At 43.1% G+C, this 24853-nt stretch overlaps 1 protein-coding gene across 1 annotated transcript in view; it reads right to left on the bottom strand.

Annotated features, from left to right (window-relative positions):
• Positions 1-24853, bottom strand: part of LOC133646648 (muscarinic acetylcholine receptor M5-like) — a 141043-nt gene that overhangs the window by 25478 nt on the left and 90712 nt on the right. The gene's annotated exons all lie outside the window — the stretch shown is intronic.

Here is a 24853-nt window from a genome sequence, read left to right as displayed (position 1 = left end):
CAGGCTAAAGCCCCGTTAGAAATCTGTTTACCCCCCCAGCATTTTAGGGCCCTAATGTGCAAAACCACCCTTTCTTTCCTATTGGTACCTGCGTGTGGATCTGCAAAAGTCCTAAACATTTGAAATCAAAACCATTGAGGCATTGCGAAGATACTGTCGTGGTCAAAAGTTTACATACACTTGTATAGAACATAATGTCATGGCTGTCTTGAGTTTCCAATCATTTCTACAACTCTTATTTTTTTGTGATAGAGTGATTGGAGCATATACTTGTTTGTCACAAAAAACATTCATGAAGTTTGGTTGTTTTATGAATTTATTAAGGGTCTACTGAAAATGTGACCAAATCTGCTGGGTCAAAAGTATACATACAGCAATGTTAATATTTAGTTACATGTCCCTTGGCAAGTGTCCCTGCAATAAGGCACTTTTGGTAGCCATCCACAAGCTTCTGGCAAGCTTCTGGTTGACTTTTTGACCACTCCTCTTGACAAAATTGGTGCAGTTCAGCTAAATGTGTTGGTTTTCTGATATGGACTTGTTTCTTCAGCATTGTCCACACGTTTAAGTCAGGACTTTGGGAAGGCCATTCTAAAACCTTACATATTGCTGGGTAATGTGACCAAACAGCTACATTTCTGTTTCTTCAGACATCACATGGACAAAGATGAAACATTCTGGAGGAAAGTTCTGTGGTCAGGTGAAACAAAAATGCAGCTGTTTGGCCACAATACCCAGCAATATGTTTGGAGGAGAAAAATTCCAGGAACACCATTCCTACCGTCAAGCATGGTGGTGGTAGTATTATGATCTAGGCCTGTTTTGCTGCCAATGGAACCGCTGCTTTACAGAGAGTAAATGGGACAATGAAAAAGGAGGATTACCTCCAAATTCTTCAGGACAACCTTAAATCATCAGCGCGGAGGTTGGGTCTTGGGCGCAGTTGGGTGTTCCAACAGGACAATGACCCCAAACACACGTCAAAAGTGGTAAATCAGGCTAGAATTAAGGTTTTAGAATGGCCTTCCCAAAGTCCTGACTGTCAAACGTGTTGACAATGCTGAAGAAACAAGTCCATGTCAGAAAACCAACAAATTTAGCTGAACTGCACCAATTTTGTCAGGAGGAGTGGTCAAAAATTCAACCAGAAGCTTGCCAGCTTGCCACCCACTGGTGACGTCAGTAGATTATCCATAAATGATATAATAGAAGCTACGTAAATAAGATGGCCCACAAAACTGGAGAGCTTAGTGGCAGCCAATCATCTCTGCGAGTCCATCTTTGCTAGACCTATCACCGGGCTAAGTCCATCTTTCTGTGGCCAATCGCGCAACCGGGTCCATCTTTCCAAACGCCTATCAAATGTCCAGCTCCATCTTTTGGCCGCCCAATCACACCGTCAATGCAAACTTTTTGGCCCGCCCCTCTTAAGCGATCATTTGTAAATTGAAAGGTAAGAAAATATGTCTTTATCAATTTGGCCTTATTTGGCAGAAACCTCTTTGTTAGTATTGCTCCATAGTTATCCAATGCTATTATTTTGCCCTCATTTTAATTGTAACAATGTTCTGTATTATAACTGATTTTATTGAAAATTATATGTTATTATATTTTAGTCCTCCCACGACTCGGTCAAGTCCTCCCTAAGCCCCGGGAGAGAAAAAATCCTGGAGCCGTCCATGCTGTGTTGCCATTTTAATATTCTGTACTTCCCGTTTTAATTCCTGCTCAGTAGTTACTGTTTGTATTTTATGTGAGGCCTTATGAAGCAATAATGTAACATGATGCCCAGGACACAATAAATACATTGACACTAAAGTAATATGCAAGTATAATTATTTGCTGCTTGTTGATATTGACAAATGCCAAGTTTTAGACAGGAATTCTGTTCAATTAAGGTAATTTACTATGTATGTCTGAATTGTGTGCTTAGCTGTTGCGTAGCTGCTAGCTCCTAGTAGCCTCGCAACAAGACTGCTTATACCGTCTGTTTTAGATGCAAGCTGATATAATCCTTGTTTTTTATATCAGATCAGGACACACTTGGCATAGACCTTGGGGAGCGGACTTTTACTGAATTTCTTGCAAGCCGCTTCTCCATCAAAGACACTTTCAGCAACTTCTCCATATTTTCATGGATAAAGTTCGCCATTCAGATAATATTTAACACCCTTGGCTGTAGTAATCAACTATTTCTGCTTCATTGTATTGAAGACTAGCAGCGCTCCGCTTGTACTGCTTGGTCAAGTCAGTTAAACGTGTAACAGATGCCGCCTGGTACGTTGGCAAACCTCACCAGGACACCTTAAGCATTCACGCTTGACATTGAATTGACACTTCAGGGCTTTTAAATCAAAGCCTTGCACTCTTGCACTCTCATTCACAGCTCCCAGGTTTGAGCACTGGGCAGAACAAAAGCAGAGGCTGCACCAGGTGGTTTACACAAGCACACCTCAGTTTTTGGACGATTTCTTTCTTTAACGTATTGAATATCATCCGTTGCTTCTTCTTAACACTGCCTTTTACACTTGATGTTTGTAAAAACACAGTTATGTCCTTGTAGCTGCACACATTTGTTACGTCAACTAACAGTGGGGAGGTTAGTAACCTGAATTGTTGCTCAAAAACACTGAAGATCTGCACAGGAAATGGCATTCTTATTAGATGGTTTTAATGCTTTATGCTGTCTACATTAGCATATTTGAATTTCCACTGGGTAAAAAGACTTATATCCTGTTCCCTCCTTACCATAAGATTGATATTTGTGTCAGTGTTCCAACAGAGAAGCTAACCTTTACTAACTCGCACCTTAAGGCGATCGCACAGCATTTGCTTCGTTTGGGGACCAAAAGGTTTGAGTGTACTAAAACACGTGCAAAGCTGATCTACTAAACATGTGCAAAGTGGATTGTGTCTGTTAAGTGAGCAGAATAAGGAGCGTAATCCATTTTGCATCTCTGTCTTAATTAATATGCAGAATAAATATTGATAATCAAAATGCCCACAATACTGGGAGAAGAAGATGCAAATATATTATACAGCACGTGCAATCAAAGTCAAAGTCAAAGTCAAAGTCAGCTTTATTGTCAAACAACTGTTTGTACAGGACATACAGGTGGACGAAATTACGTTCCTCTCACATCCACGGTGTCTATAAATATAAAGTGTAAAAGAAAAATAAAAAAGACAACAATTTAAACAGTCGCATGAGGGGGGGGGGAAATATACAGGGGAAGAAGATATTACCAGAATATCTATAATATCTATCTATTGTATATACAGTATTGCAACGTAAGTATTCAAGTATTCAGATGGGAGTGCAAAGTGCAATGTAAACAGTGTAAACAGTTAAAACAGTTAGCAGCATTTTGAGTCCGGAGTAAAGTGGCTAAGTGATAGATGGTGTGTGTGTGTGTGTGTGTGTGTGTGTGTGTGTGTGTGTGTGTGTGTGTGTGTGTGTGTGTGTGTGTGTGTGTGTGTGTGTGTGTGTGTGTGTGTGTGTGGGTGAGTGGGGGGGGGGTGGGGTGTAGTGTCTCAGATCACAGTTCAGTTCAGATCAGATTGCAGGGCAGAGTGAGAAGGGGGGGGGGGGGGGGGGGGGGGAGAGAGTTCAGCTTCCTGACAGCCTGATGGATGAAGCTGTCTCTCAGCCTACAGCTTCGAGCTCGGAGGCTTCTCAGTCGTCTGCCGGATGGCAGCAGTCTGAAGAAGCCGTGTGAGGGGTGTGTGATGTCGCCTGCCACGCGGAGTGCTTTGCGTGACAGGCGTGTGTTGTAAATGTCCTGGAGGGAGGGGAGTGGGGCACCGACGATCTTCTCAGCTGCCCTAACTGTGCGCTGCAGCGTCCAGCGGCAGGACGCCGTGCAGCCTCCGTACCACACAGTTATGCAGCTGGTCAGGATGCTCTCGATGACGCCCCGGTAGAAGGAGTGCATGATGGAGGCTGAGGCTTTTGCTCTTCGCAGTTTGCGGAGGAAGTAGAGGCGCTGTTGAGCCCTCTTGGCCAGTGATTGCAATGTGATTTATCAACACTGTTTGGCAAGCACTGTATTGCATCTTTATTTAGCATGTCTGAAAAGTATGTGCAAACTGACAGTTACGCACACGGTTGTGAGAAAAGAGGTGCTCATGCTGCAAAGACAGATGATCCTCCGCCCTATGTGTGCCAACATATTTGGACTGTCAGAAATTTAAAAAAACATTAGACATATCGTCTATTCAGCAATGTACTTTTATAATTGTACAGCTGCATGCTGGGGTGACTTAAAGGGGAACGCTGCACTTTTTTTTTTAAATGTGCCTACCATTCACAATCTTTCTGATAGACAAGAACACACATGTTTATTTTTCAGGACTTCAAAGATGATAAAATAACGCTTGCAAGATGGGGCTAATGGGAGTCAACGTTGTAGCCTTCAAAGCCCTCTAAATCAACTTCTAAACCCTACATTAACGTTTACTTTACACGCTGCCAGTCTATATATAATGTAGTAACAGACACAATCATAACAATATGTAATATGTACAATATCTACCGTTATTGGTCCTAAGTATTGCCGGAACTTCTTTCCTCAGCGCATTTATTTCATTTTCCATAGCATCGCACCTCCGACTTTCGGCACCAACGCGTATTACTACTTCCGGAAACAGACCAGTGTGTTTTCTAATCATGGCAGACTTAGTAACAGACAAGGAAGACAACTATTTTTGGATAAATAAGGATTCACAAACTTATCTTTTTGAACCTGAATATACGGAGGATTAACTGCTGCTTTATAGACGCAAGCACGAAGAGAGAGTGAAACTTTGGAGCAGACGGAAGTTGCGAGTGAGGTTGGCGTGACTTTGATGTTGTAAATGTGGGAATTGGAGCCAAGCTATTTCTAAATAAATGAAGTGCTTACCCAAAATAAACCGGAAAAAACATCCCCGGCCAGCTGGATTAAAGAGACAACTGTCCATCGAATGAGTAACTCAAATATTGATCATGATACACGCAGCACATCATGGTTGTTATTACAACTACAGTACATAGACTGTTGAGCTAGCTGTGTACAAACAAAACATGAAATTAAAAAGGGAAACTGGAATTTTGATGCACCATGTTGTAATTGTATGCATGTTCGAAATAAACTCAAACCATAACCATAACCAATGTGGGCTAATACTTTGTAATATGATTGTTCATGTTTTTCAGTCAGTACAGATTGGTGTCCTATTGTATTGTGTTGTGCATTACAAACTCAGAAGCGATTCGGGTGCTGACGTGAAAGCTAGCTTATCTTTTGCCGTAGTTAGCTTACGGCTAATACCGCAGCATGTGGATGTGTTACTACGCTTGAAAAAGAGTTCCTCAATGTCCGCTCTTACAATAAAAATGTCGCTACAGTTTGGTTAGTATACAGGTTACGAACATAAATTAAGTATTGTTGGCGGTTTTGAATGCATTTTTAAAGTGATTTAGAGGTAGAATGTATTGTTCCCATTAGCTGCATTGCTAGCTACCTAGAACGAGCCAATTTTTACAAGTTAGAATGCAAAAAAAACCCAAAAACATTTTGTTTTCTTGTCTCTCATTAGAATTGTGAACAATAGGCAAAATTCTCAAAAAAGTGCACTTCCGCATTAAGAGGCTGATTTAAACGATTTTTTTAATCGATATGTTCTGGTGTCTTATATGTTTTTTTTTGTTTTAATGGTACTTGTTTTTTCATATAGAGCTTGTTTCAAACTCAGGGCACGGGTGCCAGATCTGGCCCGCCACATCATTTTACGTGGCCCGTGAAATCCTGGAAATAATGTGCATTATCAAAATACTTTATTTATCTTCCTAAACATATAGATTTTTCAATTTTGTCTTTTAAACTTGAGATTCATCTGACCATGCAAAAAACATTGTTTAAAAAGGGGTGTCCAAAGTGTGGCCAGCAGCTCAAGCTTTGTTGGCCCGCAGCATATTTGTGGATATAAAAAACAACAGCAAGAATGTAAAATAAAAAAGCAAAAATTGTCATGATCCGTTGCCCGGATCATGTTTTGTTCTATTAGTTCCACTACCTAAATTCTGTTTTCAGCACCCCTGGGTTTGTTTTAGTTGCCATGGGTGCAAATTAGTATCACCTGCCTCTGATTAGTGTCCGGGATGCTCACCTGCTGCCGGGCACTAATCAGAGAGCTACTTATTCCCGTTTCTCGCCACGCTCAGGCTGGCTTCCTTATTTGCAGTACGCAACAAGTTACGTTGGATGAATTCCTGCTTCTAGGCTTTTGGTTCCTCTGCTAAGTTTCGATTGGCACGCGTCTCTTTTGTTTGTTTCCTGTATGTTTGTATTGCATGGAATGATTTATGGGCATTAAATCATATACTACCTTCACGCTTCGTCCGGAGTTTCCCGTCTGCATCCTGGGAGAATGACCCCCGCAGTAACATGCGACCCAACCGTGATAGAAGGAAGCCAGCTTACCGTTCTCCCGCAACGGGCTTCGAGGAGGTTGATGAAAGTATGTGGAAAGTGCTAAGAGCGATGTAAGCGGAGACGCTCCGCTATTCGCCCAAGGAGAGGGAGAACATGATGTGTGGCCCCAGAGGTTAGCTGGTCCCCATCGACTCACCGCCATACCGCCGTACCAGACACGCCAGCGAAGACGGAAGCCATCCAAGAAGGCTTTGACTCGCGGTCAGGACGCGCCAATCCTGCAATCTCCTCCTCTGGACCGAAGCAAGCCGCAAGCAGCCCAGTCGTCCTTTCCGCCAATGTTTGGTAATCCAGTCAGTCACTTTGCCAAACATTTAACCGACTGGGCTGTAGGCAAGATGGATACCGCCGCCGATGACGTCACTCTGCTGGCGTCACTCCGCTGGCGCCCTCTGATGTCGTCACCCCAACTACTGGTAATGATGTCAGAGAGTAAGAGGTTTGTTTTTTGCAATTCTTTCGATTAGCCTCCCGCGAAGGACATACTGGCAACTATAGTGGAATATCAGGACTAAATTTTCAGACTCGCTCACCAGGTCAGTCCCTGTCCTCCAGGACTTAAGCTCCGCCCCCAATGACTCTGACCCCACCCCCAATGACTTTTGCTCCGCCCACTGCACAGACTTTCTCTTCCTGTTCTCCCTTACGATCTCCTGTGGGGAGTGGAGATAGACTTTTTTGGACAATCAAGAAGGAAGGAGTCCAACCACCTCCCACCCTTAAAGATGGTTCCAGATTGCCCAGAAAGCGTCTGGTATCCGCTCCCTGAGCGGGGGGCTAGGGCTGATAGCTGTGCTAGTTGGGGTGGCACAGCTGCGCCCAGCCAAGCAGCAACCTCCTGCTCGAGCACCACCACCTGTCCTTCGGCATACCAAGCCGCAACCTCCAGCCAGGCCACCTCCGCCAAGATCAAGGCTAGCACCTGCTACAGCACCACGGCTAGCACCTGCTCCAGCACCACGGCTGCTTCCGGTCCCTGCACCACGGCTGCCTACGGCCCCTGCATCACAGTTGCCTACTGCCCCTGCACCACGGCTGCTTCCAGCTCCTACACCACGGCTGCTTTCGGCCCCTGCACCACGGCTGCTTCTGGCCCCTGCTCCACGGGTGGTCTCCGAGCCAGCACCTGCTCCATAGCTGGTCTCCATGCCAGCACCTGCTCCAAAGCTGGTCACCGCGCCAGCACCTGCTCCAAAACTGGTCCCCGCGTCAGCACCTGCTCCAAAACTGGTTCCCGCGCCAACACCTGCTCCAAGGCTGGTCCTCATGTGGCAGAGGTGCGTCTGTCTTTTTCGTCTCCGGCGGGCCTTCCCACGGCGCCGCCTCCGTCTTCCTCATCTCCGGCGGGCCGTCCCACAGAGCCGCCCTCATCACCAGCTTCGTTACCACCGCGACCTCTAGCTGGCCTGCTGCACAAGCGGCTGTCAGGCGCCCGCACGCGACTCCCTCAGTGGCCAATTAATGGACGGCCTTGGCGCAGACAGCAGCGACGCCCAGGATTTGGGCGTAGGACTAAAAGGCTGCTAAGGTTCTGGCGCCACTCGCGTCCACCTTCTCAACAGCCACAGATGTGGCCGTTCCGTGGTCGCATGTTGGAAAATAGAGCAATCAGCCAGGTAGGTGCATGATATGTGCAGCAAATGATGAAGTGTCTCCGTGGTTAAAGCTGCGTAGTCGCTAAAAACCTCATTTAAATAAGGCGGTCTGCAGCAGTTCTAAATAGCATGTGTAAGTATAGTTGACGTGTATACATTGTAGATAGATTAATAGTACGCACAATTTTATAGTTTGCACACGATGTTTAGCATGTGGTATTCAGATTTTAGTTCACCAGGCCCAGAGTTTTGCACCTTGCTTTGATTTTAATGGATTAACAGCTAAGCATCTTTACTGTGACCTCTGAAGCATTGAAATATTTATTTTACATTGCTGACACATCCTTAAAAAATGTAGCAGTCTAACAGCAAGTGACATTAATCTTTTGCCGTGATGGCAGACTTCCTCCAGAGACAATTCTTTGACCTCAAATCCCCTTTTTGCAAAGAGTCCTGCTACTTTGTCTCACATTGGGTTGTTTTTTTTCGTTTAAAGAAGAGACCCTCCTATTTAGGAGTTCTGCTTTAGCCATAACATTCCTACCTGACAAACCACTTCCTCGTGCATCGGCATTCATTTGACAGCTCCAGCAGTCGCCTTAGGCTCACACAAATAACATTCCAATCACCAGAGGGGTCCTTCAGTAGGAATTGGATTGTCCCTCACCGTGTTGTACAACATTTCACATCACATTGCTGCAATCTCTCATCATAACACTGTTTTTTTTCCTCAGCAAAATGGAACTTTACAGGAGAAAACTTAGAAATGTAGTCTGTATTCACTACATTGACATTTAATACAAGAGCTATAAGCAAATAACAATGCTCAGTTTTACTGTCAGATATGTATACATTTAACCATATGTTGACTTTTGCAGTGGTGTAGCATTGCATTGCATCATTTTGAGAGATGTTTCTATACCTCACCTCATTTCCCTGATGAAAATACATCATGAAAAGTAATAAAGGCATAATAAAGGCACTCAAACATAATCATGTCAATTGCATGCCTTTTTAATTTCCATAATAGCGTGCACATAATCCCACACACTGATGCTTGAGGAAAGGCGTACTGTATGATACGGTAAAGTCAAACCAAATCCCCAGTAATCGCATATGAGGGCGTGTTATTAGAATTACTAGTGATGACTTTTGTGAGAATGATGGCTTTTTTGGCATACAGTAAAAGCATTTGCTTCATAAATTCTTCACGATATGATGATTGGAGCAGAAGTGATGCATGATTGGGCACACAGTGCAGGAGTGCCAGGTCACATGGGTGCCAATGTCACCATTCAAGCCGCCATCAGTGATCATTTGCCACATATTGTGCCAACTATCAGCCCATTCAAGACAGCTTGGATGTGTCGAGTGAAAGAGAAGTTGCTGCAGAAAGATGTTTCATGAGTCAGTGTGTCATAATTTTTGTGACTGAATGAATGATTTACAGCGCAGTCGTGTATGACGATGATGATGATGATGAAGATGCACTTCCTGATTTCATATTTCCACTTTTAAATTCTAATGGTAGGAATTCTCTTGGTGGTCACAGGAGGAATGTGCCTGTAAAGAAGGTGATGGATGCTGGCTGCCAGGCAATGTATGGCACAGAGAGGCAAGCGTCACGCAAGAAGGATTTTCCTCGTGGAAATACAAAAATGCGTGGCATCATACTGGACAACCTAAAGTACTGATATGCTTTTATCTGTTTCAAATGTCTCTTTTATATGCGCAAGTCGCTTCAAATCTATATTCACAGCAATGTCCATTAATGTTTGAGATTTGGCATTTCACTTGTGTGATACATTGCCAGGCAGAATTTATATGCCCTTTAATATCCTTTTACATATGAATCAATTCCTTTTACATATGAATCAATTCCGTACCAGTATCGATTTCCAGGATGGTACCAATTTGTGGTACTTAAGTGTGTGTGTTTTGATGTTAAGGTTAAAGTTAAAGTACCAATGATTGTCACACACACATTAGGTGTGGCGAAATTATTCTCTGCATTTGACCCATCACCCTTGATCACCCCCTGGGAGGTGAGGGGAGCAGTGGGCAGCAGCGGTGGCCGCGCCCGGGAGACACGGGTGATTTAACCCCCAATTCCAACCCTTGATGTTGAGTGCCTTGATGCTGAGTGCCAAGCAGGGAGGTAATGGGTCCCATTTTTATAGTCTTTGGTATGACTCGGCCGGGGTTTGAACTCACAACCTACCGATCTCAGGGCGGACACTCTAACCACTAGTGTAAGTAGACTTTGCATGCAGTTGCAATGGCAAGCAGTAGTTTATAGACATCGGTGTGTTGCTATCGCCAGGATGTCGTCTTTTCTTTTCTTTCTTTTGCCCGAAAAAGTGTTTAAACTATAAACACTTAAGCTTTGCACGTAGGAAAACACAAGTCAATTTGATAGTAGGGATGGGCAAAAAAACATATCAATATATATCGCTATAGAAACATAATCCATATTAATAAAAAATGCATTCGATAAAACGTTCGATACATTTTTTTTTTTACCACAAGTAACCAAAGTTTGTGTGTGTGTGTGTGTGTGTGTGTGTTTGTGTGTGTGTGTGTGTGTGTGTGTGTGTGTGTGTGTGTGTGTGTGTGTGTGTGTGTGTGTGTGTGTGTGTGTGTGTGTGTGTGTGTGTGTGTGTGTGTGTGTGTGTGTGTGAGAAAGATAGAAAGACAAATAGAAAGATTTAACCACTTTTAGTCGAGTGGCAGGTGGAGTTTGTGGACCTTCTTAAAACAATGTCCGTGTCCCTAGCAGATGTAGCTACTTCTCTTAGCATGGACGTTTACTCCAGTGTTACTGTTGACTTCAGTGCCTAAGTTTCCAGTAGAAGTGAATGCCGCTGCTTCCTGCCTGCTCCCGTTAGCGGCTTAGCGTTATCACTTCTTGTCCACATATTTCTTTGCAAAAAAATTACGGATTTCCATACCGAACACTATAGCTAACGAGCGACTCTGTGAGCAACTGCGACCATGAACGTCAAGTACTAACAGTGTACCCTCTGTGACAATGAGATATTTTTAAGCGTTCTTTCTTAATCCGTAATCATGTTTAAATCAGCTAGTATTTTTCCATGTAGTGTGTCTTCTCGTGACCTCCTTGCTTTTATCTTATGTTCGCTAGTAAACTCTTTGTTTTGCCTTAAGGGCTCTTGTTTGTCGGCTCACAGAGCTGTTTTGGCCAGTTTTTTATCTGTTTTGAAGAAACAGCTGTGCTCCTTTCTGGGTGAGACGGGCTATTTTCGCTCTACATAAGCTGACTCTTTTAGTTTGAATTTAGACCTCGCTTGCTGACGCTATGGTTGCTGTAAGTGTTGTTGAAACTTACACTTAATATTTTTGTTTTAAGGGTTAATATTTTTTGTTGAAAATTATTATGGTTGTGAATTTGTTACATTTTTTGTACTATTAAAAAGGGCAATTTATTTCCTATGTTACACCGCTATTCTCACGAGGTTTGGTTTACTATTAGAGACTGCGAGACCTGCATTCGCCCAGACATGGAAAAAGACTTTGAGCGAGCCATCAGCAGCAGCAAGAACATTTCGCTAGCTGAACAAGGTATTTTGTTATATTGTGTCGAATTGTTCTGTATATTTATTAAGTACATTGGTTTAATTATTGTACGCTTATTTAGTATGCACAAGACTGAAGTATTTGCTGCCCAAGAACCTCCGAAGTGGCAGGCGGCCACGAGGTAGCTATTTTGTTTAGCACTTTATTTTCCTGTGATTGAACTATGTCTACAGCATTGTATTTCATGTCTTGTCCTGTAGTTTTCACGGCATAAACCCAAGTAAAGAGCCCGTCTTTAAGAAGCCGTGCCAGTGTTGTCATTTCGGAGCCACAGTTGCATTGTGAGGGCTGGTCTCCTGAAGCTTCAGTAAAACTGGGTATTGTGCCATTCTGTCTCTGGGGTCCTTTTTACTCAACATATATGTCATCCAAAAGAACTTGGGATTGACTAGTGTGTTTTATTCACTGAGAGGAAGACTGGTTGCGCGCAACACCTCTCATGAGTATGACTCAGTGACCAGCCCCCACCACCTGTAATTGGCCAGCACGTTGCCTTCGTTCATTGATTGGATTGGTTGAACTGTATGGTTGGCAAATTGAGATAGGAATAATAGTGCGTTGGCCATTCCCATGTAAAAAACCCAAAACTCAAATAAAATATACAGCTTCCAGCCTACGGCTGGCACGGCTGACTGGCCTGGTATCAAACCTTTACTGACCACATGTACTAGACAGTTAGTAGCTTGACTTACGAGCTAAATTGGTTCCGTGAAGAGCTCTTAACTCAAAACACTTGTATCTCAAATCAATGTTGCCTTCACACTCACTTTCTTCCTTTCCACGGTTGAAAAATAAAATATGTCGAGCTCCAGCTATAAGTTAATGCTAACGACTAAGGCCAGATGTTTTGGGTGGATTTTTTTAAGGTTCACTGTAACATTTGTAACTCAACGCCAAGCTTGCAACTAAAATTTTCACTTTTAAAGCAAGCAATTAGCCGAGCGAGAACTCTTATCTCAAAACACTCTTAAGTTGGGGCACTCTTAATTTGAGGTAGCACTGTGCTTGTGCGCCACCACATCTGCTGCCCCACATGCCTGAGAAAGGACAAGGAAAGATGGCAGAAAAAGGCAAGACACTGTAAAATGTGTCCAAAACTAGCACTATTAGGCTTATAACATATGTATTTTTGCAGCCGAATATCCAAACCATAAGCCAAATGATAAGCTAATGTTATTTCCTATCGCTGTGTCTGCTTGACAAACTACTGAAAAACTGCCATAAATGCACTCACGCTGCTGTATGTGAATGTTTCTTATAAATGTCAGCACAATACTAATAATAATAATAGTAATTAATGTTTAGTTAACATGAACATTATTATTATTCAGAAATGGTTGGTTTTACCCTTGGAAGAAAAACATTCACTCCTATGACATCCTGAAAGTATACCCCTAAATATTGCATTAGCACCATATGCATAAGTAATGGATAATTTCCTTTCAAAGTCACGCTAAAGTGATGGATTCCTGCAGCTCTTGAAGGCATCACATTGCTCCTATCAATAGGCAGAATAATCATATGTGTATTTTGGACAAGAAATTACACACTTTTATAAACTAAGAAGAAGTGGAGATTAGATAAAGGCAAGTCAGTGCAGTGTGTGTCTGTGTGTGTGCGTGCATGTGTGATACACAAAGAAGCCCTGAGGTGTTTGGCACGGTGCTTACGGCACGCTGCAGCCAGCCCACTGATCCATGGTGATGTGGACTTGCACCTGAGAAGCGCTTCGACCACTGCAAAGGTGGTCCTGCATAGAAACCTCATTAATGTTTTTATACAGGAGCATGCAATATTAAATCTAAAGTGTTACTTATGGAGTGAAATTACTGCCAAAACACCACAATCACACAAAAATGTTTTTACTCATGCCCAACGATTTGCAAAATATTCTGCAAGTAGAACAACGATTTGCAAGTAAAAATTAAACAAAGTTCTTCAATTTAAACAATGGCGGACAAAGGAGAGGGGTGATTTAAAGGTTAACTTACAGGTTGAGCTTGTTTCAAGTGTGTGGATCGTGCAGGGTGGAATATTACTGACAAAAGTTTTAACTTGAAGAAAATTGTTTTAACTCTTGTGATTAATTGGGCGTGAGAAAACATTTGGGGTGGCATTTTGGCAGTAATTTCACTCTATAGCTCCTGTACATAAGTGTTTATTTGTAGGAAGAGGTCGATTTGCTGAGTGAAGGAGGGTGGCATGTTGATTGGTCAATGGAGAGCTGTTACTTCCATGAAAGAATGGTGTGATCTTTTTGTTTTACACATGCTTTATAGAACATCACATGGTTACATTTGCAATTTCAATATTGCTGAAAAGGAGTAGGAAGAAGCCAAACTTTTGAATGTAATGTTACTATTTCACATTAGCTGTTATTTAACAAATATTTCAGGATTGTGTTTCTTAAGTGAGCAAAATAAGAAGCCCAATCCATTTAGCATGTCTGTCTTCACGAATGTGCGGAATATATACGTATGCTGATCATCAGAACAGCCACACTTTTGGAAAAAAAAATGCAAATGTGAATGTTTACCAAGTCTAAAACTGTTTTGCGCACGCTGTTTTGCGTATATATAGTACGTCTAGAAAGGATGTTCAAACTGACAGTTTCGCAGAAGTAGCTGTGAGATAAGAGGTGACCGTGCCGCAGCGCCGTCCTACACATGTCAACATATATGGGCTGTCAAAAATAAAAATATTCGACATATCGTCTATTCAGCAATAACATTTTACAATGTTATACCTGCTGGATGACTTAAAGAGGACTTATTGTGCAAACCCAGCTGTTCTTACTTATTGGTACCTGCTTTGTGTATTTTATATCTGCATACGTCTATAACATTTTAAATCAAACCATGTGGGAATTGTTCATAAAACAAGCTTGCCTTCCTTCATACTTCCTCCAAACAAAATGTGCCCAATTTGTGATGTTTTTCCAACATGTGCCATCAGAGGATATCTCCATATGAGGTAAAGTTTTACCCGAGGAGCTTTGCGCGAGTCCGCCATTGTAGTCCGACGTTGTAGTCAATAAGCTCCTTCATTTTCTCTGTCCTCTTTTTTGGGGGCAGACTGGCTCGTACATGCACATGCATCCTCCGCTGTTGCCATTTCTAATACAAAGTAGTGTATCATTTTAATCTGGTGTCTGTCAGTAGACCTTATATGGAAGCGCTGAAAAAGACAACATGGCTGGCGGGGAGAAGATGCTGTGAAACATAATCTATGCAATATTTAACCAAAGAACAACCATTACATGTTATGTAGACCACAAGGAAGTGTTTGAAATGTAGAAAAACAAATCATACTATGACCCCTTTAAAACAAATGAATTTGCTGGGTTTTGGTGTCTGCTGGTATTTTTTTTAATGGCCTTAGTTTTTCCATACACAGTACCAACTTACCATACCATACCAACTTCATGACGAAAAACGTCTCGCAACGTGCATTCTCTTGAGTCTGTAACATTCCAGCACACCCAGGGTGCATCTTCGGCGTGCTAAAATTGTGAATTCCATTGTAGATGCACTGCAGGACTGCTTTTAAAATGCCCAGAAAAAGTGGAACATATCTGATGCATGTTTTAAAAATATGGCAAAACGCCACAGGTAGGATGAGCATGATAACATGAATGTGCAGTAAATGTGTCTCCATGGTGACAGCTACGTAGTACACGCAAAATCCTCATTTAAATAAGGCGGTCTGATTCACTTTTCAACTGTGCACGCAGTCTTAAAAGATAACACGCCACACGCCCACTATTAGTGTGCGCCATTTTATAGTTAGCACTTGCTGTTAGCGAGTGGTATTTGGAAAAAACTGCTGTTCAATGCAGTTTTCTCTTACATGAATGAGTCGCTCCAGTAGACGCTAGTGTGTCTTGCCATTCACTGCCACCCATTAGTCAGCTGTTGTAATTGCCCAAAGACCTTCTTTGAAAACAAAATGGCCGAGGGACGTGCAAAATATTTGTCCATTCCTTTAATTCTAGGAGACTCTTGCTGGTCTAAAATATGTGGACATCAACTACAACTTATGGGAAATATAACGTAACTTTTTAGAGTATTGATTTTGTGCGTTGAGGAATTTGTGATTACTCATTATCGTCATTCATTGCAGGTTATAGTTTGACTGTCATGCATAATATTGCTGCCATTTTGTTGTTTTTGAAAATGAGAAATGTGTATATTATCAGGTGGTATTGACCTAAAAAAATAATATCGACATACTGTATCAAACTGTGCAGAGCCCCACAGAACAACAAGCTGGCTCTTTGAAAATAAACAATTTAAATAAATATTTCGTTTTAAATGTAAAAATCACTCGGAGTCACAATTTATTTTGAAAAGACAATATCGGATATCCCCATTACAAATACTTCATCTGCAGTAACTTTTTACCTGCAAATTAATAATTTTTTTGTTCTTAGAAAGTAGATGATATTACAATGCAGAAATATTTTGTTATTTCTATTTAGTCCAACGACCGTTTAAGTTTGGCCCAATATATTTAACATTGTTGGAATATGTCAAAAGTAAGGCTACCAGTTAATGAAAGTTTCCTCTAACAGCGCTATTTTTTTTATCGTGTAATTAGCATGTATCCTGTGTATTCATACCGTAGCAGTGGACATCTGGCTGATGTTGAGTCACAGGAAGGAAAATAGAACAGAACTTGACAAAGAAAATGGCAAGTTCAGCTTGGAAGCCCGGCAGGTCTCTCTCTCCACAAGACTAAGGTTGTTGCTGTGAGTTGAGTTATCAGCACAGTTTCCAGCAGCAGCAGTGTTGCCAAGTCCGCATATTACAAGCAACTTTTTTTCTACAGTCGCTTGCAAAGTTTTAATCACGGGTTGTGTTTTTTGGGGGCTTATTTTTGAATGTGTAGTTGTCTATGTGGGTTTGGTTTTGTGTCCCCACAATATAGCAAAATAAAATAGTGCCGGTACGTCGTTAGCGCGTTAACTTTTTAACGGTTGACGCGACAAGATGGCGCCAGCTTGTTCGGCGAGTCGTCTGTCTCGAAGCCTCTGTTTTTTGTTTGCTGTAGCCTCATTTTTATGCACTTACTGGGATGTCTCTGCTCTACTGTGCTATGATCGCCAAGCACTGTTTAATATCCGAGCTCAAAACTTTAGCGAGACATGGGTACCCAGATTCGACTCGGGAAATTGGACAAACCCCCCTCGCGTGCTGTCAGGTATCCCCGCTTACCTGCGTCGTGCGCCGGCGGCTCCTTCACGAAGAAGGCGCTCCAAGAGGCGGGGGAGGAGGGGAGGTATTTTGGTGAAACTCAGGATCCTGCTGTCATCCTCTCGCACGTTCGATCATCGCCTCCTTCCTGGTGGACGCTGCCGGCGTACGTCCGATGTCCGGCGCACAGCGCGCTGGATCCAACCTGTCGCCTCTGACCTGGGCGACCTCCTGGCGCCGGCGACCGCTGCTGCCTCCGGCCTTTCTCCGCTGCTTCTCCTCCCGGTTAACCCGGCGGCATCTCCGGGCCGCGCTCCTCCTGGCTTGGTCTCACGGTGCTCTCCGGCCCGTGGGTTTGGGCGTGGTTTGGACCGCTCCGCCCTACGCATGCTGAAGCGTGCTGTATCACCTGCTAGCGAGGAGTTTAATCTTCGGATGGCCCTGTTAAATGTCCGGTCCTTGGCGAACAAAACGTTCTGGCTCAATGAATTCTTTACCACCCGAGAGTTGGATTTTATGTTCCTCACCGAGACCTGGCTGACTGTTGGAGACAATGTGGCGTTCTCCGAATTGCTTCCACCGGACTGTGATTTCCTCAACTCCCCCAGGACTACAGGCAGGTGCGGAGGAGGTTTAGCCTCTGTTCACAAATCTTCGTTCACTTGTCGGCAGATTCCACACGTTACCTATGCTAGTTTTGAACTACAACTCTTTGAATTAATTCTGTCTCCCCCTGTTCTGTGCGCAGTGGTATATCGTCCACCTAAATTCAACAAAGACTTTTTACATCACTTTGCTGATTTTCTATCGGGGATTTTGGTGAACTACGACCAAATTGTAATTTGCGGCGATTTTAATGTTCATGTTTGCTGCCAATCAAAACCTCTGGCCCGAGATTTTCTGAATCTCCTTGATTCATTTGACCTCAAGCAATCTGTCATTGGCCCGACACACGAAAAGGGACATACTTTAGATCTCGTGGTATCATATGGTTTATCTGTTTCTGTAAATGAAATATGTGCTATGTCTCTCTCCGACCATTCACCAATTTTGTTTACAACGGTAATCCCGTGCTCTGGCAATAATTCCAGCTATGTCCCCGAGCGCCGCTCACGCATGATCAACCCTTCAACTGCTGCTATGTTTTCAGTTGCCTTCAATAGTCATTCAATCTGTGTACTGGGTGTAAACTGTGATTTTACTGCTGACGAGATTTTTTCCATGTTTACCTCGGCTTGCACTGATATTTTGGACTCTGTTGCGCCCCTTAGATCCAAACGTAGCAAAGCTTTTCTAACACCATGGCTAAATAACTCTACGCACGCTCTCAGACGCACTTGCAGGCGCGCGGAGCGAAAGTGGGTGAAGGATAGGCTTCATGTCTCCCTCCAAATCCTGCGGGACTCCGTGTCTGAATACCAGCGAGCCGTAAAAGCATCGAAAACAAAGTATATTTCCACCTTGATCTCCAGTAACAGTCATAAACCCCAAGTTCTTTTTAAAGTTTTAAATTCTCTCATCAACCCCCGTGATGTGTCACCTGTTGTCCCCTCACCTGTCCTCTGTGAAAGTTTCTTAAACTTCTTCATTGACAAAATCTCTGCACTCAGACCATCTGACACCTCCGCTCCTCCTCTCCCTCCCCCTCCCCCGCTTCCCCAGCTTGCTGTTTTCGAGCAGTTTGAGCCTATTTCCCTCTCCTCCCTCTCGGACGCAGTCAAACACCTGCGGCCCACATATTGCCCATCAGATAGCCTTCCCTCTCGCCTTCTCAAAGAAGTCCTTGATTCAGTTGGCCCTACTATTTTATGGTTGATTAACACCTGCCGCTCCTCCGGATATGTCCCGGCTGCTTTTAAGCATGCTGTGGTGCAGCCTTTAATTAAAAAGAAAAATCTTGACACGTCTGTTCTTTCTAACTTTAGGCCTATCTCTCAGTTACCCTTTCTGTCCAAAATCCTTGAGAGAGTAGTGTATGTCCAGTTACAATCTTTTCTAGCTGCAAATAACATCCACGAGAAATTCCAATCTGGTTTCAAAACATCTCACAGCACTGAAACGGCACTCCTGAGGGTGCAAAACGATCTGCTTCTGGCCGCTGACTCTGGTAGTCCTGTGATCCTGATGCTTCTGGACCTCACAGCTGCCTTTGACACAGTGGATCACAGGATTCTACTGTCACGACTGAAGCAGTACGTGGGCATCTCAGGTGTAGCCCTAAGCTGGTTTCAGTCCTACCTAACTGACCGGAGTTTCTCTGTGCAGCTAGGAGACTTTCTCTCCTCGGTGGCCCCCCTTACCTGTGGTGTTCCTCAGGGGTCAATCCTGGGTCCCATACTCTTCCTACTGTACATTCTACCTTTAGGTGAAATCCTGGTCAAGCACAATGTCCCATTCCACTGTTATGCCGATGATGTTCAGATCTATTTACCTCTTAAGGCCACAGGACAGGTCGCACTTCAACCATTGCTTGACTGTCTGACTGACATTAAAGCATGGATGAGTGCTAACTTCCTCAACCTTAATGAGAGCAAGACCGAGATAATCATCTTCGGCGATACATCTCCAGTCTCGTCTGTCAGTGCTCTTGGTCCTCTGGGTGTAAACATCCGGTCCTCCGTGAGAAATCTCGGTGTGATCTTTGATAGTGCCTTCAAATTCACCAAACAGGTCAGCTCAGTGGTTAGTACCAGCTTTTACCATCTCAGAACCCTAGCAAAGACCAAGGCCTATCTCTCCCAGAGCGACCTGGAGACTGATATCCACGCCTTCATCACACACCGGCTAGACAACAATAACTCACTGTACGCTGGCATTGATCAGGCATCACTCCGCCGTTTGCAGCTTTTGCAAAACGCGGCTGCCCGTCTCCTCACCAGTACCAAAAAACGCGAGCACATCACCCCAGTGCTGGCCTCACTCCACTGGCTCCCTGTCCGTCACCGCATTGATTTTAAATTACTTTTAATTGTTTTTAAATCCCTAAATGGTCTGGCCCCACAATACTTGACCGAGCTGCTGCATCACCATACCTCGTCTAGAGCCTTGAGGTCAGCTGACCAAATGCTTTTGGCGGTCCCCAGATCCAGGCTAAAGACCAGAGGGGACAGAGCCTTTTCCGTTGCCGCCCCTAAGCTCTGGAACAGCCTTCCCCTCCACATTAGGTCAGCCCGGAGCCTGGGGGTCTTCAAAACCCTCCTTAAGACCTACCTCTTCTCGCTGGCCTTTGACCCGAGCTGAGTCCGCCCACTAGGCCACCATTTCTAGTCCCCCCCCCCCTCCCACCCCTTCGCTTTAGTTGTATTTTTCAATTTGTAGCACTTTTATTATTTTTTATTTTTTTTATTCTGCAAATGTTTTTAAACTTTTTATTCGACCCCTTTTACCGTATTGCATTTGCATTATCTTGTTTAGCACACTCATTGTTTATGTTCTTTGTTTGTTTGTTTTTTTGTTTTGCTTAGTTTTTTTTTTTTTTGTTGTTGGTTTTTTTTTGTTTGTTTTTTGTTTGCTCCATGCTTTTTTAACCTGTAAAGCACTTTGGTGCAATCTAAAAAGTTGTTGAAAATGTGCTATATAAATAAAGTTGACTTGACTTGACTTGACTAACTTGACGCACGTACTGTACAACTACGCCAGACCCCAGACTGACAGAGCAAACAAGTGACGAATGTAAGAATTAGTAGGGAAAAAGTAATAAAATACGTATTCCATAACGGCACAGAGAGAGAGCACTGGATTACACCCCCAAATGGAAAATGTGTGTGTGTGTGTGTGTGTGTGTGTGTGCGTGCGTGCGTGCGTGCGTGCGTGCGTGTGTGTGTGTGTGTGTGTGTGTGTTGAGCTGTTAAAAATATATATTTACATAAATCAAACAAATTGCCCAGTCCCATGTTGGGTGTACATTTTAAAAAGGAACACCTATTGGGATTTAAAAAATGTCTATTGAAATTAATCATGAGTCAACTATGGACAAAATGTGAATAATTGCATTTAAATATTTAAATCGTTTTAGAGCCCTAGTTAAAATATGCAAAGACATTGACCGAAAAGGACAAGCGGTAGAAAATGGATGGATGGATGGATGGATGCATTCCATCAATTAAACCTCTAATGCGGGGATTTTCAAACTGTGGTACCCATACCACTAGTGGTCCGGGGACTTAATCTAGTGGTATGCCAAAGAATCACTTAATTAAATATTGTTTGAATTGGGATATTTACGAAAACAGCCACTGAAGTTAGGAAACGGCAAGAACTGCACCTTAATTTTGATTTTTTTTTTTTTTTCAATTAAAGTATTTTTTTACTTCACATTTAAGTACATTACAGTTTTATTTGATGTTTAAGTAAATTTTAAATTAATCTTTAAAATCTGTATTTTGATATTTATTTTGAGTATAATGTTTATTTAATTGTATATGCATTTGTTTTGTCTTTATTCATTATTCAATTACAGGGTTTTATTTTCCTATATTCAAACAGTCTCACTGGTCAAACTTTGTGTTAAAACTACACTACTGGGGGCGGCGTGGCGAAGTTGGTAGAGTGGCCGTACCCTTCGGTTGCTGGTTACTGGGGTTCAATCCCCACCTTCTACCATCCTAGTCACGTCCGTTGTGTCCTTGGGCAAGACACTTCACCCTTGCTCCTGATGGGTGCTGGTTAGCGCCTTGCATGGCAAATCCTGCCATCAGTGTGTGAATGTGTGTGTGAATGGGTGAATGTGGAAATAGTGTCAAAGAGCTTTGAGTACCTTGAAGGTAGAAAAGCGCTATATAAGTATAACCCATTTATCATTATCATTTGCTGTATTTTAATGTTAGTCATTGTGATGGTACTTGGAGAGCCAAGTGTTTTCTGAGGTGGTACTTGGAGAAAAAAGTTTGAGAACCACTGAAGAGAACCATCTCCGGGTTGCGGAGGAGACCCTGTCCCAAGTGGAGGAGTTCAAGTACCTCGGAGTCTTGTTCACGAGTGAGGGAAGAGTGGATCGTGAGATCGACAGGCGGATCGGTGCGGCGTCTTCAGTAATGCGGACGCTGTATCGATCCGCTGTGGGGAAGAGGGAGCTGAGCCGGAAGGCAAAGCTCTCAATTTACCGGTCGATCTACGTTCCCATCCTCAACTATGGTCATGAACTTTGGGTTATGACCGAAAGGACAAGATCACGGGTACAAGCGGCCGAAATGAGTTTCCTCCACCGGGTGGCGGGGCTCTCCCTTAGAGATAGGGTGAGAAGCTCTGCCATCCGGGGGGAGCTCAAAGTAAAGCCGCTGCTCCTCCACATCGAGAGGAGCCAGATGAGGTGGTTCGGGCATCTGGTCAGGATGCCACCCGAACGCCTCCCTAGGGAGGTGTTTAGGGCACGTCCGACCGGTAGGAGGCCACGGGGAAGACCCAGGACACGTTGGGAAGACTATGTCTCCCAGCTGGCCTGGGAACGCCTCGGGATCCCCCGGGAGGAGCTGGATGAAGTGGCTGGGGAGAGGGAAGTCTGGGCTTCCCTGCTTAGGCTGCTGCCCCCGCGACCCGCCCTCGGATAAGCGGAAGAAGATGGATGGATGGATGGATGGATGAAGAGAACCGCTAATGCATGTTGTCTTCCCTAGTGGACACTTAAAATTTATGTTTTTAAGTTAAAATGTTTTTCATAACTGGTGAGTAATAAAAAAAAAACATTTGCAAAACAATTCAGAAGGTGTTACATTTTTGGATTCTCTGCAATTGTCTTTTAATGTTTTTGTTTGCCTAAAGGAGGCCTGGGCAAATTAAGGCCCGGGGGCCACATGCGGCCCTTAAGGTTTTCCATCTGGCCCGCCGGACATTCCCAATTTTTTTTTTTAGATCTTTAACCCTTGTGTTGTGTTCGGGTCTGTGGAACCCGTTTAAATTTTTTATTAAAAGAAAAATGAACAATTAATTAATTTTTCAAACTGAGACTCACTGACTTTGGCTCATTTTCTGTGAAGAACATATATCAGAATACATATTTAATGACTACACACCATACACCCCCCCTACACATTTATAATTACATATAAGATGTCCGGGTCCACTGGATCCGGGGCTAATAGAAGTGTGAAAATTGATGTTCTGTGTACGACACTCACCCACCCACCCACCCACACACACACACACACACACACACACAGCAGGCCTAGACCGGAGGAGGACAGAGTGTAGGTACACAGAACATCAGAGGGTGAAATGTGTGGGAAAATGAGAGCAGACAGTGTTGACAAACAATGTTGCAACCTTGTGTGGGAACCGCAGGTGCAGAAACACAAAAGAAGAATCCCTGTGGGATGAAGAAACTGGCAGAAAATTTTTCCGTGCAACGTTCATATTGTTGTTACTCAGCCAGCGTTTGTGGGTCTGATGGACCCGTTGCATTTTGTGGCTTTTAATGCCTCACAATCAAACACTTTTATGTTAAAATACTGAACAGATGTTTATTGGAATTATGCAACGGGTCCATCAGACCCACAAACGCTGGCTGAGTAACAACAATATGAACGTTACACAAGGGTTAAGATGGAAGTTGTAGCTGCCATTATGATGTGCAGTGATGTTTTCAAATGACCGTAAGTCTTGAACTATAAAAAGTATTTCAATGGTTGGAATATGTGCTTTTGCATGATATACTAGTTACTATGGTAATCTAAGTCACAGCAGCTCAGACGAGGCACCAAGCAGTGTGGGTGGGGAGCGTTTCCACAGAGTGTTTCCAGAGCGGCCAGCCTGAAATGTGGGTGTCAGGGACCGACGCGGAAGGAGATTTTTACAACAAAGTTCTAAAGCTTAGTGATATATCAGATTGTAGGTGGGGTTTTTTTTTTACCCTTCACGTTCATATTTCCCTGTCTTTGTTGCATTTTTGTTGCGTTTCGTTTGATTGTAAAATATGTCGATTGAGAGGGGGTGTGACATTCATATGTTGTTAATATTCAGTGTTTTATCGTTCATAGTTAATATTGTAAATCCCACATTCTTTATTTTCATGTACATTCTGGGTTTCTCATTCAGTAAAAAATTTATAATTCCATTCCGTTTTTTAAGGCGGTCTTTCATAACGTTTTTAGCATTCAATCAGACATTATTGTGATGTTTGGTATTAGTGTTCCTAAAAATAGATATGACGGCCCCAGGCACATTTTTTTCTCTAAATTTGGCCCCGTAGTCAAAATAATTGCCCAGGCCTGGCCTAAAGAGAGGACCTGAGTCAGTTCTGTTTCAAAACCAATATTTCAGTTATGAATTCTAATTTAAGGTTTTTACTCTTAGCATTTAACGCAAGTACAATCTCTTGTGTTTAAAAACTATGTAAAGTCTTAAATGTACAGTTTTAGCAAGCGCTCCAGGGAATAGTTGAGTTCCAATGTAGGTCTATACCTTAATGTGCCTGATCATTGCAATAACAATCTGCTGTGAGTCACTTTCTACGTGTGTGTCTGTGTGTGCTTATGTGTTTCTGCCTCACAACATGCATATACTGTATGAACAACCTCCTTACTTGCAGGCTCATATTACATAGGCATAATTCCAGGACATACAGTATATCTTCTGAAAATGTTATTTCGCTGATGGCGCAAACAGCCACTGCAGGTAGACTTGTTACTGAAACGCTCAAAAATGGCATTTGCAATTCTTTAATGTTTGGATTAGAAACAGCTTTTATTTGGTGCAAAATGATCCGCGAGGGCTGAAGGGACTTTCTTAAATCAGGCGCTATTGCTTAATCCTTGTGTGTTTTGTCATTTTCAATTAGTTGGGGACTTTGAAGCAAATTTAATTAACATTAACTACGAAGAGTAATCTTTTTCTGCATGCATTTAAAACACATGTATGTAATGTGCATACACGTTTTGCTGTGTATGCACTTTTAATCAAGTGTTCCAGTGGAGCAGGTGAACACACACACACACGCACACGCACACGCACACACACACACACACACACACACACACACACACACACACACACACAC

The sequence above is a fragment of the Entelurus aequoreus genome, linkage group LG03, assembly GCF_033978785.1.
Source record: "Entelurus aequoreus isolate RoL-2023_Sb linkage group LG03, RoL_Eaeq_v1.1, whole genome shotgun sequence".
Classification (NCBI taxonomy): Eukaryota; Metazoa; Chordata; class Actinopteri; order Syngnathiformes; family Syngnathidae; genus Entelurus; species Entelurus aequoreus.
This window is presented reverse-complemented; position numbering and strand designations above follow the sequence as displayed.